We start from the raw sequence: 20441 nt of genomic DNA on the forward strand, positions 1-20441 counted from the left end.
TCCTGTTGTGATACATGCATACTGTATGTGCAAAAGTATGTATTATATTTGTGCCCAGCACAAAAAAAATCTATAGAAGCCACTATATATTGCTATTTGATGTGCTTAGCAGACATTATCCAACAAGTGAACAAAGATTATAATGTCAAATAACTGTAGTTTTATCTTGACCAAGGTCTCTGCTATGATTCTGTTACTTATGGTAATCCTGGCTTCACACAAGCAGGCTGAAGGAAGTGTGCGGGGGAAATACACTAGAGACAGAATGGCAGTGCAATGGTACAGTGATCTATTTGTTCATATTTTGCTATTGCATTTTGAAAAGGTCAGACCCAAATAAAACTGCCAAGATACAATATTCCTCCAAGAGGAAGAACATGGTTTATGTGTCTCAGCTTTGCCAAAAAACTATGGAAACCAATGCTTCATTTTGTGAATAAAGATGTAGGCACAAATACTGCCTCAAGCAGGGTGAAGACCACCCTTGGGCAGAAGTGTTTAGGAGTTGCAGTGGTGAAAGGTTGGGGGTGTGCTTTGTTTTGCAGAACATTTGGGTGTGTATAACAGGGCTGTCTAAACAGAATTGGTGTGTCTGATGGCTGATCCAATATTCCAAGGAGGTCCTCTATTCAGAAGTTGTTTTCCTTCCACACTTACCCTACTTTGTGTATTGTGCTAGATTATACTGGTTTCGTAAGTGGCAGTCACAGTTACTGTCCATCTGGATATGTTTTGAGGCTCTATAAAGTTTTAACAACTGTGAAGGGGGAAAAATACTAAAGTATGCAGCCAGTCTGAAGTGGTTATCTCAAGATTTAACCTACTGTCGCCAGGAATGCACAAAGCATACTTCATAGTCAATGTAAAACTTATTTAGATCTGTAGCCTTAGTAATATGGCAAAAAGTATTCTCTTATGAGAGAAGAGATTATCTCTTTGTATCTGTAACCTCTTAATGAATGAAAATAGTTCTAATATTAAAATCATACTAACACATCTCTACACATTCAATCTAGATTCAGGGCATGTATAACTGAATCAGATACGTGGTTAACTCTTGCACTCGTCCAATTGCCTGCTTTTTAATAAGGAGATTTTATGCTTTTCAATATCCTTTAATAAGATTTTGGTTTGCTATAATTTATTCTCATGCTATTAATTACGGAATGCCAATCAGTTCTCAAAATGCTTGTACATGCTTGTCACCTTTTTTTCACGTTTAAAAAGTCCTCTTCTCTATTTTGGATTTCTCAGTGCTTAATGATTCTTTTTTTTAAAAAAGCACTAACAACAATATACAGGATAATCCTAAATTTCATATATGTTTCATGACAAAGAACAGTTGTTATCAATGAAATAAATGTGATATATGTGATCAGACAAGCCATACCAATAAGTATTTGAAAAAAATTAAGACAGCTTGAACAGATGTCTCTCACTGGTATTTGTAATTCCACATGTCCTGAATTCCACATCCCAATTCCTGACATTTCCAGCAAATGCAGCTTTCAGTTCTCAGACTTTACTGGTTTAGGAGTAAGATCCCAAATTCCACAGAAAGACATTCCCTGGTAGATTCACTAGCACATTACAGCAAGTGGTAGGAAAAATAGATAAAGTTCATTTTTTGGAACAAGTGTGTGCACAGAGGCGCATTTTAGTAAATGCTCATACTACGTTAGTAACCTGTAAATCTAGATAGATACAGCAGATTTTCCTCTGGGAAAAGAAAACAGTTTTATCCTAGACTAATTTACCGTCAATCTTTAACGCCTACCTCTGTGATGACAGACGATCTGTTTTCAAATATCTGGCTAGGCAAGAGCATGGTTCTGCAAATAAACTACTCAGGTGCACATCCTGAATCTTTGGAGCAGGCCTTTTGAAGTCAGTAAGGTTTAGACTGGTCATCTTTAAGGTTAAAAGTAGGCAGGTACTTGTGTCAGGGCCAAAGGGACACATCAGGGCTTTGGGACCACATCTCTTCAAACTACTGCCTTCACGTCATTGGATAATACATGGCTTAACTATTTTCCTCTGGAGAGCCTGGGTTGCTTGTGTACTGCTCAGAAATAAGCAGTGCTGTATTTTATACACAGCCATGGCTGTCTACATAGAGTCTGGCCATCACACATGGGCGCAGAAAAGCACAGGAGACTCACCACCACTTTTTGTTCCCCCCAGCCCCTAGAGCTGCTGCAGGCGCTGCCTCAGCTCAGGGCTCTGCTCGGCTGCTGCTCCAGGTCGGCACAGCCCGGGGGCAGCCGGAGCTCCTGCCAGCCGCAGGGCCTGCTGGCAGGGTGGGACAGGCAGACTTCCCGTGGATGGTGGGTGACTGCAGCCCACAACTCCCAGTATCTAATTGTAAACCCACTGCCTTCGGGATGATACAAATGAATGGTGTACAAGTGTACAGCCACCAGTGCCAGGTCTGTGCTATGCTGAGGTTCACCAGTGTGAGAGGAGATTTATCGGTACAGCATGTCCAGCTGGATCTCGAAGCTGGATCTGTCATGCCTTTCTGCTCAGCGAGCAGTACAAAAGGACGCAGCACATGCCAAGTCCTGGTCCCCAGCATGCCAGTATGCTGCCCCATTACTCCAGCCTTCAGTCAGCTCCAAATCACACTGTCGCCCAGGTTTGCTTTTAGTTGGGCTTTTTTTGCTCCTAATGTATTGATGAATACATAGCAGAAGAGAAGCCAAATTACACAAAACTGTCTTGTGCTGATATACTGGGCAGTTAGTTACCATCAGCCCCCAGAGCAAAATAATACCGGGGCTGAGAATAGTGTCAGGGCTCTTCGCACAGCAGCTGAAACTGTGCCTGCGACTGCAAGTATGATTTAAGTCTCTCTTGTTCATATACAGCTTTTTGGTACTTCATCCCTTGGCTATCCCAGATAGGCCGATAAATTTTTTTCTTTGCCGTTTGTAAGAGAGGATTAAACTATGTTGGGCTGGAGAAAACCTCTCCTGCTGGGGGAGGAAAAAAAAAAGTTACTGCAAGACTATCGTAAGGCAGAGATGCTGTTAGAACAGTGAAGGATTTTCCTGTAGTTTCTCAGTACCTATCTGCAATAAATTTTTATGAGGATTTGGAGGAAATAGAGGCCTAGGGTAACCAACAGGTTCAGTAGTTTGGAAAGCTGCACAACATAGTTACTGGCAAATCTTTGTTTTACCCATCCCGACAGATTCTGCCATATTATACAGGTATTTATTTTTCTAATGCAATATTACAAATCATTCTCAGGTCATCAGCATTCCCACAGTCTTCTAAAGTATTTTTGTGTCTGCCAAAGGTTCCCACTGGACCTATAGGCCTGTAGGATGCTATATAAGCTCCTTTAATGGAGCATGTAGTGCTGAACTGTGCTTTGCTGCAAGATTCCTGCTCAGAGGAAGAGGTATAAGGAACAAGGTGGTCCCAAGAGTTACGGCTTAAGGATACCACAAGACTAGTATTAAAGACCACCTCTAGCAATAATATGTCTTAAACGATCATAGCAAAGTAAACCAATATTTTATTTAAACAAAAGCTTTTTTTCCTTTCACTGTTCACTTAAGAAAGGCTGATCAATTAATTTGGTTAATAAGATGATAAGTCATCCTGTTATTGTACTGCACATGCTATACTGTCTTCAATATAAATGCTTCATATGTATTTACAGATTAAAAGCTCTTCACTCCTCTAGGTTAAGCAAGTCCCCTTGGTTCCATTATATTTCTAGGGGAGCTATGATTAAGGTTATTTACCTAAAGCCAAATTTAAAATTCTATATGACAGTCCCGGGGTAAAGTAAAACACCATCAGGAGACTCGAATCTATGCCAGCCTCCAGAGAACCATCCTCCAGCTGAGAACAGCTGGAGTGCAATGCGTGCTGGCCACGTGTCCTCCTTTGCTTTGTTCAGCCCAATACAAGTCACCTTTCTTTTCCTTTGGGTGAGTGAATGTTTCCCTTCTTCTTTTCCTAAGTTGTGGTGGAGCACTTTCAAGAAATGTTGAAAAATGAAATAGAATTAAGTTCACTTATCATTTTGTGAGAATCTTACTTATCTCTAGGATTTGAAATTATTGACTCTTACCAGCTAATAACATAACGAAAGTCCTGATAATAGGAAATGGTGTCTCGGATGCTGGAGTTACCAGCGTCATACAGGTTTGCTTATGCTATACCACAGCAATGCTGCAATGCTCTTGTGCTGCCCTGCTTTGCTAAAGGTTGGGAGATCAAAGCTACATCCACGCCAAATGATTTGAAGTAAAACAGGCTCTTTATTTTCAGACCATCTGAAGGGCTTTTGAAAGTGGGAGGAAACAAAATGACAGTTAATGGATCTAGGAGGGCCTGACCTGACGATAAGGTTAAGTGGTGTAATAATCTCCATACTGAACTTGGTGCTGTGTAGCAGCTTCCCTAATGTGTCTGGTCACAAGGTGAACCACTCCGAGCAAACCTCACAGATTTTCTGCACGTACCACTTAGAGCAAAGCTTAGGGTTCTGTTAAACACAGGAACCCTCCCCTAAAACACTTTCCTTTTTAACATTAAAGACTACTTTCTTCCACGTTACACTCACTGATAACCTTGCCGTATTTCTCATTCACTTCTGTGCACTGTCCTTTCTTTAGTGCTCTGATACTTGCCTCCAAAAGCAAAATCTATCACATTTTCTAAATCTGAAACATTTCTTTGTTAGATTATAGGCTTTCTTCTTTGAGAACCAAAAAAGTTAATGCATGAGTTCTCTTTGTTTGGTTTTGTTGTTAGCGAAGGGAATGGTCTGGCTGAAGAATTGTTTCTTTTTTCAGAGAGTGTTAGATGGGCATATCAGTCAGATATTTTTTTTCTTCTTTGAAAGAAAGATAAAACTAGCTAATGAATTGCAGAGCTTCTTTAGGCAATAGCCTCTTTATGCTTGTTGTTAAGACCAGCAGAGGCAATATTATCCACAAACCTCATTAAGGAAAAAAGTTTTAATGTCCTTCTCTCAGAGATAGTACACATATCTTCCCAGTGCAGGAAAAAAAATAGCTGAGCTAGATTTGGAACTTCTCTGAAATAAGAAAGAGACTCTCAGCTAAGAGAAGAATCCACAAGGATTTGTTCCCTGATGGCTTGGGAATTACTTGTTTCCAACATGTCTCAACTCAACCCAGCCATACTCTTGGTATACCATTGGGTTGGAGACGTTCTTTACCTTGCAAGAATAACACCAACTTACTCTCACTGACATACAGTGGTGTTTCAAAATGTAGAAAAGCAACAGGCATGTGATTAAAAAACAGAACAGTGAATAGAGGTAGGAAAGCTTATTGGGCTGAAGACAAGAAGTGAACGAAACTACTCACGCCTCATGCAGAGCTCCTCACTAAGCAAGATGACAGATTCAGTGCCATCAATTCAGGATGATGTATGAAGTGATAGACATAACTGAAAGTAGCTACATTGAAATACTACATGCTATCTGAATATACTACCTGACATTTCAGAAGATCAGGATATGGAACTGATAACAGGATCAGTCAAAAGAAACACTGGGGCAGGAGACCAACATTTGGTATGTAGACAAGGAAGGACTTTCATCTGAGCTAAGCAAAGCAGATGGAACTTGAATAGTAGGCTACATGGCTAAGTAGATGGCCAAGAAAAACAGAAAGGAATTGAAAACCAGAAAGGATAAAAATAATCCAAGAAAGTTACTAATCTCCTAGACAGGATGAAAAGGCTACTAAGAAATGGTTTTGGAAATAGTGGCAGCTGCAATCAAAAAGTCTACTGTATTCATAACAAAGGAATGCAGATACTCTGCTCTGACTTGTCCATGAGCTGTACAAGTAAGAAGGGAAGTACAATCAGAAGTTTGACAGAGATTTACAAAACATTTCCCCCTTTTAAATTTAAGTGCTTATGTGAGTGAAGGAAAGGAGGGAGGGGATTCAGAAGTGGATGCAAGTTGTATATAATGCAAGCATTAAAGATAGTATGGTTTTGTTTTGTTTGCATTCAGAAAAGACATCTGAATAATGTGTCATCTCAGCCAACCGTTCCAGAAAACTTATTCTTCTTTCCTAAAGAAGTCATGTGTGATTGATCTCTGAAGCAACTGCTGAGTTACGATCCCACAAATAACATGGGATTTCTGTCTGTCAATGTTCTCCAGCAAGCTTAGCCTTTTAATTTAATTTAGACTGTAGTTATCAAGGCTCATGCTTTTAGCTCTGGAAATCCTTTGTGTGGCCCATTGAGTTGGCCAAGAGAATCACTGTATAAACACACTTAAAGGATTTTGTGTCAAGGGATCTTCTCTTCCATTTAAGCCTCAAAAGGTCAACGTATCTTCAGTTTGGTTGATTTCCCTGAACTGAGGAGGAACACAATACTGCAGAAAAATCACACTCATCCCAGCCCACAAGATGGTTAATAATTGAGGTGCTCATGCATGATCATTAGGCTTTCAGATTGACACAGCAGTCTAGGAAGAGAAAAAAAGATTGATGTCTCTATTTTATGGTATCATAAGACCTAGAAGGAGCTCACCACTCTGAACCCATTCTCCATGTTCATCCCCATAGGCACACTTTCTGACCAATACCTGAGTAACCTTAACTCTGCCCTTCTAGGAGAGCAGTAACAAAACCCACTGATTTTATCCTACCTTGTCTATCAGAGATACAGAAAACTGTAATACCCTTTTTTGTTGAAATAGTTTTGAACATTTTGCCATTTATATAAGCATGTAAATCTACTAAATCAAAGATGCATAGAGATAAAAGGACATTTTTTAGAAAATCTGAAAGCAAAAAACATAATAAAAGGAAGCATGAATCTGATTTAAAAACCAAAGGTGCTGAAAATATAAAACTGGATTAATCTATTCTTACATCTAAGCACCTTGATTTAAGTTCTAAAACATTATATATCCCTAGCAGGAAGAAAAAAAGAAGTTAAAGGAATAAATTCAGAGTCTTAATAAAACAATAAGAAATGTAGCAGAAAGGATAATGAAACATTGAGAATGGTTTATAGTGTAATGGATCACTCTGTATCTTTACAGAGAGAAAATATCCAAATTACCTCAGCTTTAATAATCATATTCCCAGTGACTGCAGATGAGGAACTTTAAAATGTATGTATAAGACTGGAAATGGTTATAAAAGATCAGAGGCTTTCAAAATTCACTGTGTACCAGGTCTAGTGAGTGCAGTGCCAACTGTAATATATGAAATCTGATCTGACAGTTTCATAGTTTTCCTTTGTTTGAGGCGATCCCCATGCAATGAAAACATACAGCATTGTGCCAAAACTGAAAGAAAGAGTTAGTGGAAAGGACTCAGAGGTAACGACCACTAGTCAGTTTCTCACTGGCAAAGTATAAAAAGAAGATTAAGAATTAATTACATTAAGAAATCCCAAGGAACATGGTTTAGATTAAAGGATGCTGTTTTTAACCAGTCGCCTGGAAGGTTGATGTAGCACTGTTCATGCAGATGTTTGGAAAGTATTTCACAAACTCTAATTTTGAAGAGTGCTTATAAAGGCTGTTGCTCTTCCACTGTTCTCTGCCATCTCTAATTTATCTTAAGTATGAAATAGAAAAAATAATAGAAACTACAGCTTCTAGTTAAATAAGAGGGGTCTTTTTAAAGAAACACAATAAAACATAAGATATTATAGTCCAAATCCCGTAGATCCAGAATCTATAGTAGGTTGGCAGGTCCCCTTTTACCTATAAGCAGTAAAAATGAAGTAACAGCCAATCTGTCAAAACTCTGCAGGCTTAATTCAGTCCCTTGGCTCATATTGGCTACATGTGAACACTGCACAGAGCAGTAAATTGCTATACTGAAATCTTGGAGTTCAGACCTGGTTCCGTGGTCTATCTTTAAAAATCTGGTTCTATATTACTCTCTGGTTAGTAATTTTTAGGAGAACTATGCACCTGGTAACAGCTCTTTCTTATCTTGGTGCCTCAGCCCATCTCCATTCACAGTTTCTGATATATTCAGAGCTCCGCTCCACTGTATTCACTAAACATGAAGCACACAGATTACTTAAGTAAGATCTCAAGTCAGACATAAGTTTCTGAAAATGGCAGCCTACCTCCCTTGTGAGCTTATGATCATCCTTTAAGACATTTCAAATCAGAATGTGCCAAGGCAAAACTGAAAGTTCAGTCATAAAGTAGAGTATGTTTGTTTCTGCTCTGTGTCTTGTTCCAGCATGTCCCAAACGTGTTCTGTTCTCAAAGCAGAAAAAATTAGGAGGAAAAGGGTTGTGATCTTGACCTCTCCACAATGTATTAATTCAATATTGCACAAGTCAGAGAAAATCTATGTGTCCTTGGACGTGACCCATTCTGGTAGCTATTCTTTATACACAAGTGACTTAAAGTGTCAGACGAGGAAAAAATGTCTTGTAGTGTTAACATTTGTACACTTGTACAGTAGCAATGAAGAGCTCAGAGCTCGAGAAATTAAGTTCTGTTGCTTGATCAGGCTCAGCTTGGGATAGAGCCGGAGGGCCATCCCTGGAGCCTCTGCCAGTGCAAAGAGCAGGCAGCGGGGAGAGGGCAGCAGCATGAAACAGTGTGGAGTCAGAAGCAGTGAGTGATGGGGAGGAAGAAGATGGATGAGGAGGCAGGCAGAGGAGGAGAGGAATGAAGGGGAAAAAGAAGGTTTTGCCAACAACCTTTGGTACAAAAACATTGGGAATCACTGAGCCTGTGTTTAGGCCAGATTCTGGGCCAGTGCTCTGAGGTTCTGTTAATAAGTTTTGCAACTTGCTAAAATTCTGTCTTTCAACGGATGAGGAACTTTGAATGCTCTTCAGGTTGAAGGGTGAGAGCTTCCTCTTCTCTCAAAAAGAAATAAACCCTGCTTACTGGTGCCAGTTCAGCTTCAAAAAAGTGACAAGCCAGCTCTGACTGCTTATGTTCTCTATACTACATTTTCCTGCAGTGAGCAGTCTACTCTCCCTCTTAGTCCTTTTCACGTGATTTCCTTCCTTCTCTACCTTCAAGGTATCAGGCCAGACCCAGGGCCAGGTTCTGCAAGGAGAAATGCTTAAAGTTGCTTTTCCCGACTGGTCCCCCTTTCTGACTTTATGCATTTTTGTGTATCTTTTCTGTTCATCTCTCAGAGTCTCTCCCTCTCTTTCTCATTGTCTGGAAAAGGTGTTACCTAATGGCAATACCCCAATAAGACGGTTTCTCCTTTACTATCCACATTTCATTATCGCAAGTGCAAGATGGGATGAGGGATGACTCTTGTGTTAATAAAAGAGAGTGATGGTTCCATTGACTTTGACAGGGTCAAAACTTCACCCTCAGGGACCTATTGGTAGAAATGGGAGGGAATTTCCATTTTCACAGAGAATTTGCAACCCCTTAATTGTGTTGAAAACCTCAAATATTTTCTTCACAGGGCAAAGTTCATATCTTATTTCGAATGAATGTAGTGGCTGAGCGTCATCTGCTGCTGGAAAACCTTTAGAAGTTACTTAAAACTAAAACAGGCATAAAAGAGAAGCAGGGTGGGAAAGGGTTGTTTGCTATTAAACACCAACACAAACCAAGCTGGGCTTTTTGTCTATGCCCTTCCCCCATTTTGTTCACACAGTCCTCTTCACCCTTCAGACAGCCTTAGAATGCTAATTTTTCTAATCACTTGGAGAATGAAAACTACTGTAGAAATCAACTGAAATATTATTTTAAACCTTGTTTAATGAGCCTGGATCCACACCTATAAATAAAGTCTTAATTTTTCCCTTCTTAATTTCCAGGAATCATAGCTCCCATACCCTGTACAACCTGACACATTCAAATTCAAAGCAAATATTTGAAACCATTTTCAAAAAGAGTTGTTTTAATATGAACTGGCAGGTGGGTTTTATGAAGAAATGGTTTTAAATAAAAGTCTAATTGTCCTCTTTTCACAGATCTTTAGGAATTCTCTTCACATAGCAGCAGATGATAAGGTTGCTCAGAATGATTCAGTGAAATGATACTGTAATGATAAAGCTCAGATTGGGTTTATGCTTTGTTATACTTTCCACCACTTTCTGAACTTTAAGGCATTCAGTTATTCTGTTTTTCTCAGGAGTAAAATCTGTATGCATGTAACCCTCAGTTAGCACTAACAACAGTGTGAAAACCTTCACATATCAAAGATGTGACTACGTGCTTTTGTCTGTCCTAATGGTTTGAGAGAAAATCTTGATAAATCAATGTGTTTTGTTTTGGGTTTTTTTTTTCCTTTTCCTCTTTCTTAAGTTTTGTTGCCTTGATTAGATAAAAAATAATAGGGGGCTGTCAATCTGTTTTCTTTTCAGGTCTTCTCTGTCTCTTTCTAAATTAGTTACAGCCTGCTTTTTGTAGCTTTATAGCCAGCCTGACCTAATTTAATTACCATGACTTGTGTGGCTTAAAGATAAATCGTTTTATTCAGTCTGCCTACTTTTGTATAAGTTTTCCCTTTCACACATCTCTCTATATTTTGGCATTCAGAATTCTTGTCCTCTGTTCTTTGGTAGGTTAACACAAGGTTAGTTTTATAGCATTGTCCATATTTTCACAAAAAGGCCTTTGATGCAGTTCTGCTTGGTCCGTGCTTTGCTGTATCTGTTTGTGTGCTGTGAGTCTGTGGGCCTTTGTGGGACACAAACAAACATTAGCTGGGTCTTGGCAAATGAAGAGTAGTAAAGCTTCCAGGATTATGATCAGGCCCTCATCAGTAATAAGGAGCCTAATAAAAATATAAATTAAAAAACTCCAAAGAAAGAACTACTAGTTCTGCATGTAGGTTTTTTGTTCAAAGGATGCTTTGAAATTATATGATAGGGTGGGAAAAGTGCTGTGCTTGAGAACAAGAAATAAACTTCTAAAATCAGAGCTGCACTCTTAAGAGACATGACTTCCCTGTAGGCACTGCTGTAGTACTTTGCCTGCATTGGAAAGCTTCTGTCTTAAAACAGGCTGCCCCTGGATGGCACTTGCACAAAACTTCTGACAGCAAATGTATTTAAGTAAAAACCTGCGTGTGTTGAGCTATCTAGAAATGCATGACAAATTTTGCCACTCCTTTACAAAGGTGATTCAGAAAAATTACACTGGCGAAAGGAAGGTAGAGAAATGCATTTAAATGGCCTTTCATTTTTCAACCATTTCAAGTCTTTTGTATAAACCCATAAAAAGATGTATTGTTCTGCAGATGAATCAAAATGAGTATCATTAAACCAAGTTCCACAGGAACTATGTAAACAGTACCTGAAAATAAACACAGCCAGACTTTGTGCAAATGCCAGAAACAAAAATGCTATAGATATAAAGTAGAAACAGTATTTCCCTGTGTCAACATCTACAGCAAGGGAAGAGTCCATTGACAATACTATACTTAGAAAATGGAGAGATGAATTGTTTCTTTTCAGCCAGTAACTAGAAAACCCTATGGAAGAAATTAAGAGGTAAACAAAGGAAGATGCATTTGATTTCTGTTTATCCCAAATTAACCCAACAGTGCAGAGATGGATTTTTCATAAATATCCACTGGTGCCCTGCCTCAGGTCCTCTTAAAGCCTGTGACTGGCTTCAATAAGCAAAGAGTTTGATTATTAGTCACTTCTTTTGAAAAAACTCACTGAATACCTTACCTTTATCTAGGTCTTCCCTTCACAAACAGTATCAAACTAATTAAAAGGCAGCCACCTCTGAAGTGCAGTGCTACATCCACTCAGAAAACAAGCTGCTATGACTCCAGAAAGAGACTGGATGAGGTCACTGGGGCAAACCCCTACTGTTGTTAAAAAAAAAAGTCCTGCTGAGAAGATAAGGTTTTAAAGGCTCCTCAGATAGATGCAGACACACGGGAAACTTTACGGCACACTATTAATCTTTCTTAGAAAGATGAAGTGTTGATGCGACCTTGATGAAATGTGAAGCTGCCATTTGGAAGGGGAAAAAAAAGGAGGCTAGAGTGCTTCAAATACAGCATTTTCATCACCTAAGTACCCCTATCACACCAAGACTCTCTTTTCACTAAGAAAAAAATGCTTATTTTGATTTTTAATGTATGACATTGCACGCTTGAATTAAGTTGTTTGCAGTTGCACACTCGCACCTCCTCTCATAAGATATTTATCAGAGTGGGTCTCTCTGTACTAGCTTGGAAATCATGTTTCTTGGCCTTCTGCTGAGCTAGCACAACTGTTGCTGGTAACAGGTCAGCTGTAGTCAGAATTTTGTGTCTTCTCTATCATGGAAGATTAATAAATATGTCCACACTTACGTCTAGACAATGATGAACAAAATGTCCATTAATTCGGTAGCCTTCCCAGGCATTTGTTTCCCTCTTAAATCATGGACCAAACAAGAACCTCCACTTCATGGACTTCTACTACTGGCTCAAAATTGCTGCAGCCACGCAATACAGCTTACCAATCTGGTAGAGACTCACTTCACAGACTTGGGGGTTTGGGGTTTTGGGGGTGTTTGCATGTTTTTAGAGAATATCTAAAAGCATAAAGATGGCATAAAGATTGAACTAAATGCACTGACTCACTCAGCTGTAATGCAACTGTATATCTGTGTCTGATCCAGATCACATTTGCATCACTGTGTGCATCAGCAAAGACTTTGTATTAACAATTATGGAATCACAGCCTGGAACTGCACAATGTAAGAAGTAATTTACTTCCTTCATCTTTGTAGGACAAAGTCACTTGATACATCTCTGGCCTATAGGCCTGTGGAATTTATTGGCACTTAGTCTGAATCCAATTAATAATGATCATATGCTCTAAATACTAAAAATAAAATATGAAAAAAACCCCTAACTTCTCTACAGATTACTTTAAACTGTGTAATCTCCAGTAACATAACTTTGTAGTATGAAATGTAGTATGAAAATGTCTTCAAGCTGTCCAAGGATACAAATGCTTCACACAGAGATATGTCCCCTATACACATACCTGTGAATTTCATACCAAGGACATTGACAAATCTATCATATACTACCCTGTTGGACATTTTAAAATACAGAAAGCAAGCAACCAGCTTATACAACTACAAAATCCTACTTAAAAGAATGGATTGTGATGTTTCTTCCTCTCTGTCAAAAGGGAGAAAAAATGACTAGGAAAACATGAGTGATAATAAATATTAAAAAAAACTGATTAAGTTTCTGTTACATTCCTGTAATTACTGCATTTCTATATAATCTCACATACAACATTCAGACGGATGTTAGTATCTTTGTACAAAGACTATCTCCATATAAATATATAATGTTTCACCTATGAACACTAAATATTTTTGCAGCAGTTTAAAAATTATTCTGCTAAGGCTTACTGCAGTTTTTAATACACATGTAGATACATTAATTTAGAAGTGTCATATCATGCTTTATCTCAATACTGCTAGAAGAGCCTCCAGCCCTTTTTTAAAAAGGCATCTACTTGGGATTAAAAACAGTATATTTGAGGTCATTAGCAAAGGAAATTGCTACCATTAATTCTGACCTACCACAGGTTTTAAAAGAACAAACCGTGAAACTTAAAAGAAAACCCAACAAATGTCTTTTATGAATCCATGTGCAATATTTTGGTTACAATGAAATAAAATGCTGATATGTGCCAGACACCCTGAAGTTGCTCTCCTGTGACTAATTCTTCTGAGCTAGTTTTTAAATTAATCTCCCAGTGCTTGGCCTCTTCCCACCCTTGTTATTAAACTAACAAAAGCAGTTTATACCAACCACAGTATAAGCAAAGTAGTAAAATAAAAACTCTTTCAAGCATTTGCTTTGCCCTGTTGGACAGCTTTACCTAAAATCGCATTAATGTTGTATTAAATAAAATTCCATACATAAAATTTTATTTCAATATATAAAATGTTTTGTTTCCAAATGTGGTACTCAAATGCCTTGTTTGGGTATTGTTGGTTTATTTTTCTGAAGGGAATACTCCTAAGCAACTTACAGGAAACTAATCTGAGTAGTTGCAAAGTTCCCAGGAAGCTGATTTGCTTCAGAACAGAATTTTACAATATTTCTGTAGGTGCAAAAAAACCTGCAAAAAACCAACCAAACAAACCCTTCATATGATTTTTTCAAGAAATACTGCAATCCTCAGCAAAATCATGATCAATGCATTTTGATAAAGTGTTCAAAACTTCAGGGCCTGAGGCCATATTTCTCACATAAATAGCTTCACCTGCAAAGGAGGAATTCAGAGAAATCAAGTCTGAGACATCTGAGTGGTCCAGCCAGGCTTTCCCACTGTCCTTTTTATGTTTAATTATCTTTATTTGGAACTTTTCTTTGACTGAACTGCTGTATAATTTCAGACTGCCAACTCATGAATACAAACAGACCAGAGTTCGACAGTTGAGGCAGCTGCTATCCTTGCCTTTACCCCTACCTCTTTCCTATGTGCCACTGCCTCTGGGGAACGAAAAGCTGAGCCAGAAGGAACAGGTAAGCAGTTCCTGAATGGCTTGAGCTCAGTTTACTATGGTAACTTACATCTACAGTTCTAATAATAAAAAAAATTTAACACTGTATGGTAAAGGCGGCACCATCAGTGGATAAGAACAGCAGAAGCAGGTACACAGAAAATAGGAAAGGTGTGTGGGACATGGAAATCTGCACTGAAGGACTGGAACAAGAGTAACTGGCCTCCTCAAGAGGTTCTTCTGACAAAGGCAAGGCATTCTTGGCAACCATGCCTGTTCACTTCTACTCTTCTTTCTAGAAAGGTGTGAATCTGCTTCTTTTATCTGTCCAGAGTATTTAGATGTTAAATGTTTCACAAAAGGCTACTTCTTCCAGTATGAGAGTGCAATGGTCCTCAGTCTCCTTTGGTGTCTATAGATGTTTTCATTTTACCAAAAGTAATATAAGAAGGGCAACCACAGATGAATTTTAGAAAAGGTCATTCCTTATTTGTGTATCTGTCTTTGTTACATCCCATACAAAAATTATATCAGAATGAGCTATGCCGTGAGAAAAAACTTATAGATCAATTCAGTGATCTGTATGTGGATCAAACACTGACTGCGTTTGGCAGAAGTGCACATCCGATCATTACTGCAGCCAGATTCAAGAAAATAAAGGGCAGAATATGGCATAGATTCCACTGTTCTGATCATGCACAGAATCCAGCTGATAATTTGAGGTTCTGAGGTTATAACATGTGGCTCTTCTACAGAGCAGACTGCAACCTTGAGGGGTTTGTTTTGTTTTGTTTTCCAACTGAAATCTGACATGCATTACATGTGAACATTTGGAAGTCATATTGTTCATTATGCATTACATATAATTGCTTTAACTTTTATAGTATGCAGTCATTAAACTGACTTTCACAATAATAGAGCACTTAACAAAACCCTTACCGACATGTGACCCAATAAAGATGAATGAGCGTGGTGTCTAACTTTACAAACACTGTTTACTTTAGTGTAGATGCATACAGCCCCTTTTTAAATCAGTGGTGATGCTTGCAAATGGAAGGGGTGTATAGGAAGCAGGCCACATTGTGATCTATGAACAGATATAGACATACAAGTATAAATTATTTCTGGCACAGATTTATTTTACTCAAGATTCTCTGAACAGCAGGGAGAGATCTGATATATGAACCAGTAGGCCCCAGCCAATTAGTCTGTGACAGATAAGAACCTTTCCTTAATTTGTGCTGTTGGGTTTATATGTGGTCTGTTCCTTCAGTGATTTCATGTTCCCCTCTGACTTCACTGAAATCCAATTTTTGTCAGCTGGGATCCTGGCATTCTTTCCAGGTGCAGCAAAGAAATATCCCATTTGGAGGGGATGAAGTATGATATGTGGGCCTTGCTTCTGTCTTATGGGAAGGAATGCTTTTGTAGTTCTACTCCTCAAAAAATCTGTGAGCAAGGAAACAAACTAATTTATTATACACGCAAGTGTACCCTTTCAAAGCACCACAGGGGGACTCAACCAAGTAATATCCATTAATATCTGTAACAGCAGCAAGACTCAAGTATGCTGCTTTGGAAATTTGCCTTGCCATAGTTGTGCAGAAAAGGTTCCTTTAAAAATAGTCAAGAAATTTTAGAAAATCTCCTACATCATTAATATCTTGCATTGCTTTTGATATCTGTGCATTACTACATTCTCAAAGTTAAGAAAAGTAAGGTTTTTCTAAGAAAACATCCCCAAGGTACATAAAGACCTGTGGGGTATGTTAGATTGTTGAGATGGCATATTCACTCCATACATTAGTTCATGCTCCAGATAGAGGAACTTTTAAAAATTTAGACTAGTACTTGCGTTATTCCACTATGTCAGCAAAAGCAGCACCTCACACTTTCCTCAGTAAGAGTTTAACAGCATAAACCCAAATTTTCATTTACACCCATAGAAAAACACAAAGATTCTCATGTTTCTTTCCCTTGGGTCTTGTAGCTCTGTGTAGAAAGAACTAGGAAGGCTTCATCTTATGTTATGGGAGTGGAAGGAGAAGGAAGGAAGAAAGGGGGAGCAACACTGCACATCTTCCAAGAGCTGAAGAGGAGGGATGCAGCTGGGAGTGAAAAGCAGCTGCTCTTCCCTGGGGCAAGAGCTCTAAGGGACGGCTCTTAGCTTCCATGGCTCCTCCAGTTTGGGAAAGACACTAGACCTTGCCATCCTTGGAGATTCACTGATGGGAGAGCAGGTGGCTGTCAAGCATTAGTGGTCATAGGTGAATTCTGAGCTCAGGAATGCCTGATAGTTGTACTTGGTCCTGAAAAGTCTCCACCCAAGAAAACCAACTCATTTATTATACAGGCAGGAATGTAGCCTGGTGAGCTCAGAGGCTGGGGAAAAGGCTATTTCAGTTAAGCAGCTGTTAACTGACCAAGGGTCTGGCTTCTGCAGCCAGCAGGGTTCCTCATTACTTCTGACCTCAGATCTGCTACTGAGGTATACAGTTTCTACTACTTAAAGTAGAATCATAGAATAATTTAAGTTGGAATGAACGGCTGGATGTCAGCTAGTTCAAACCCTTGCTCAAAGCATGGTTGACTTCAAAGCTAGATCAGGTTGTTCAGAGACTGTCCTGTTGAGTTTTGAGGATCTCCATGGACAGAAATTCCATGGGCCCTCTGGGCAGACCCTTCCTGTGCTGATCCACCCTCATCATAAGCATCCAAGAGGTACGGATGATGTAGAAGACCCTATCTCTTCCAGAAGGAAGATACTGCTGAGCAGCAGATGGACCAGCTCCTGAGACAACTTGCTCCATGGTAATGGCAGTATTTCAACAAAGGGGACAGCTCCGAGGGAACTGAATGCCATCCCTTTCCACTTATTTTGGTCAGTGGGGACTGAGACAGGAAGATTCAGAATCACTCAGAACAGACATGAGCAAGGATTCCTTAGTCCCATTTTACATGGTCTTGTGGGCGTACAAGGAAGTACTCCCACAGTGATATTTCATATCAGTAGACTCAAGCAACCTCACCAGGTGTGTTTGCAGAAGACCATCCCTTCTCCTCCACTCCTCCACTTGGTTTCCACACAAAGCAAGCCATGTGTGTTGGGTGGCTGGAGGACAGTTGTCTGGGTGCTATAGAGACTGTTGGCTCCATAGATGGAAGCAGCCTCAGTGACTTGGTATAGAAAATACTAGAAGATCAAATGTTCTAGGAAGCAAGAATTACCTTTTTATATACTTCTATCTTAAATTAAAAATTAAAAGCCCTGGTGAAAAAAAAAAGAAAAAATTTACAGTTCTTTTTGGTACAGTAGAGAAAGATTTATTTTGGAGGCCTTACAGGAGGGGTTTTTTTCTTTCTTCTTGTTGTTGTTAATTTGATTTATTTGTATGTATCCTTAGAAGTCTCAGTCAAACTTCACACAAAAATTATTTCCAACAGAAGAGGTTCATGCTTCTGGATAGAAAACAAGTAAAACTCAGATTTAAATTCCTCCTTTACTTCTGTGACCTGAGGCAACTACTGCTGCCTTTTAAAATATGTGTACTTCTCCTGTCCCTGGTGATTGTTATTAATACAGTTTAGGGAAAGTGGTGATAAAGATCAATCCCCTACCCAGAAAAGAAACATTAACTGCTTCTTTCATGTCTTCCATACTGAGTGAGCAGCTACAGTTTCAAATGATCCCCAGATGTTTACTACTTCTTGTGCTCAAAAGCAGTTTAGGTTTTCTCCAGAGCAGCTGTACCATGTTGGGTATTTCTGGTTATCCTGCAGACTTCAACCTCTTGTCCTCTGAAGAAAATGTAAAGGTCAAACAGAAAGCCTGTGTGGTGTAGAAGTCCCCAGTGAAAAATAAACCAAGGATGGTCTGTTACCATTGGCCAACTTAAGCTGTGCCTCTGCATGCTAAACAAAATATCCAAGGAATTCCTACAGAGATGGGTATGTGAACGTTACAAGCTTTTCACTTAATTACAGAAAGGTTTAATGATTCCAGTAAAAGAATAATTGCTGAGGTGTCTCACAAAAACCATGCTATTTGTCTGGTTCTTTACAGCAGTGCTTTCGTATTTCTTTATTCTTACTCAGAGCTTGGACTTCTCCCTCATTCCTCCTGTCTGGAGTCCTTTCTTCATGTGGTCACAAATTTCTGCCACTTTTGGATTACTGGGATTCATGTTCACCGTGTGCACCAGCATGACTCCCTGTGTTTGGGCCTGCTTTCTCCTCCTGAACTGAAATAGCTGGGGAGAGGGTGACAGGGCTGACTGGTTAAAGAGTAGCTGCACGCCAGAGGCACAAAGGCATTTTCTTCAATGTGGGAACTGATCACGGTATTTGCCTAACTTTGGGCTTCTGAATTATGGTGTCAGACAATGGCAGTAAGCCACTGATAACAGCTGAGGAGCTAACTCAAACTTTAGTGGACTTTTTCAAAGCTTATAGACTGCCTCCAGAATCTCTGGTTATGCAGCTACAATAATGACAGAGATGGAAGTATAAAGTAATTAGTACTGTTCAAATAGATTCCAGGGCCAGTGTGGCATAATGTGAATTTGGAATCAGGTGGTATCTGTTATATATCTGGAATCAGGAGATACCTGTTATGTGTTCTGTTATTCTTGGTCTGGCCTCTGAACACAGTGTGACCTGGGAAAGTTCACTCTTTCCCATGTCTCTGAGCTAAGTGAAGATCCAGAAAACTGGAGCAGATCAAACATCCTATCTATTTTTAAAAAAGAAGGCGAAAAAAAGGCATCTCAGGAAATTATAGTACAGACAACCTAATTTGACTATCTGGGAAAACATCTGGAGAAACTATTACAATCAATTTACAGGCACCTACAGCACTGTAAACTGAAAGGCAAAGATTTATCAAACCCAAATGCTAACCTCACTTACTTTCCTTCATTTACAACTGGTCTGGTAAAGAGTGGGAGGATTACAATGTAAATTTGCATGGCATAACAAAGTTTTGACACAGTCCAACATATCCCAAAAGCAAACTGGGAGAGATGGTCAAGATTAAACAACAGATGCACAGTTGTTTGAGGAAAGAAATACTCAGAAACTAGTTATCAGTAGTTCACTTGCACACAAAGAGATGCTAAACAGGACAGTCTACCTTGTGTACATGGTGTACATGTGACAATATTTGAAGTTGAAGTATATTTTATAGCAGTAGCAAACAGTAATTACAATATTAACAATAATAAACAAGGTCACAAAAATGCCTTCCAGGGCACATAATTTTCTGGAAACATTTAATGTGATGAAATGGATTCTTTTCTTGAATTTAAAATATTTTCTTTAATGCATTTCTTTTTTTTTCTGATCGGATTGTGTCTTCTTAGAACAAACACAGAAAAGCATAAATTAAACTTTCAAGTTTTACAGTTTACCATGTCAGCTGGTCCTGTGGTCAGTGAAACTTACCTCCATTAAGGAAAATCCTGTGTGTGATTGGCAAGTCATGTAATCAGGAACCATAATAAGGAGGGGTGAACACAACATTCTGCTTTTTACATATAGATTATTCTCTAATGCCCTAGAGAGTGACTGCAGTGAGGTACTCTACTCCTACACCGTTGAAAAATGCATTGTTTTAGAGATTAATTAGTGCTTATATTAGAAAGCTATATATTACACAAAGAGAAAATAAGCTGGCTACTAAAGTTGACACTCATGAGCCTTTAAGAATTTTAACATCCAGAAACAACAACAAAAAATTTCACCTTGTCATAACACTAAAGACAAACTGACTAGCTCATGCTGCTATCCTGAAGAACTACAGTGGCTGCAGAATGTCTGGGCAAAGGACTCACTCCATGCCTGGGCTGCTGCACCCTTGGAGATGTTGACTTACCTGCTCATTCTCAGACGTGTTACTGAGCAGCTGGGGAAAAAAAACCACTTTTCTATTTTGTATTTATATTGATTTCCTTTGACTTTTGGTTACATTATAACAGATTACTACATC

The sequence above is a fragment of the Buteo buteo genome, chromosome 1 (assembly GCF_964188355.1).
Source record: "Buteo buteo chromosome 1, bButBut1.hap1.1, whole genome shotgun sequence".
Lineage (NCBI taxonomy): Eukaryota > Metazoa > Chordata > Aves > Accipitriformes > Accipitridae > Buteo > Buteo buteo.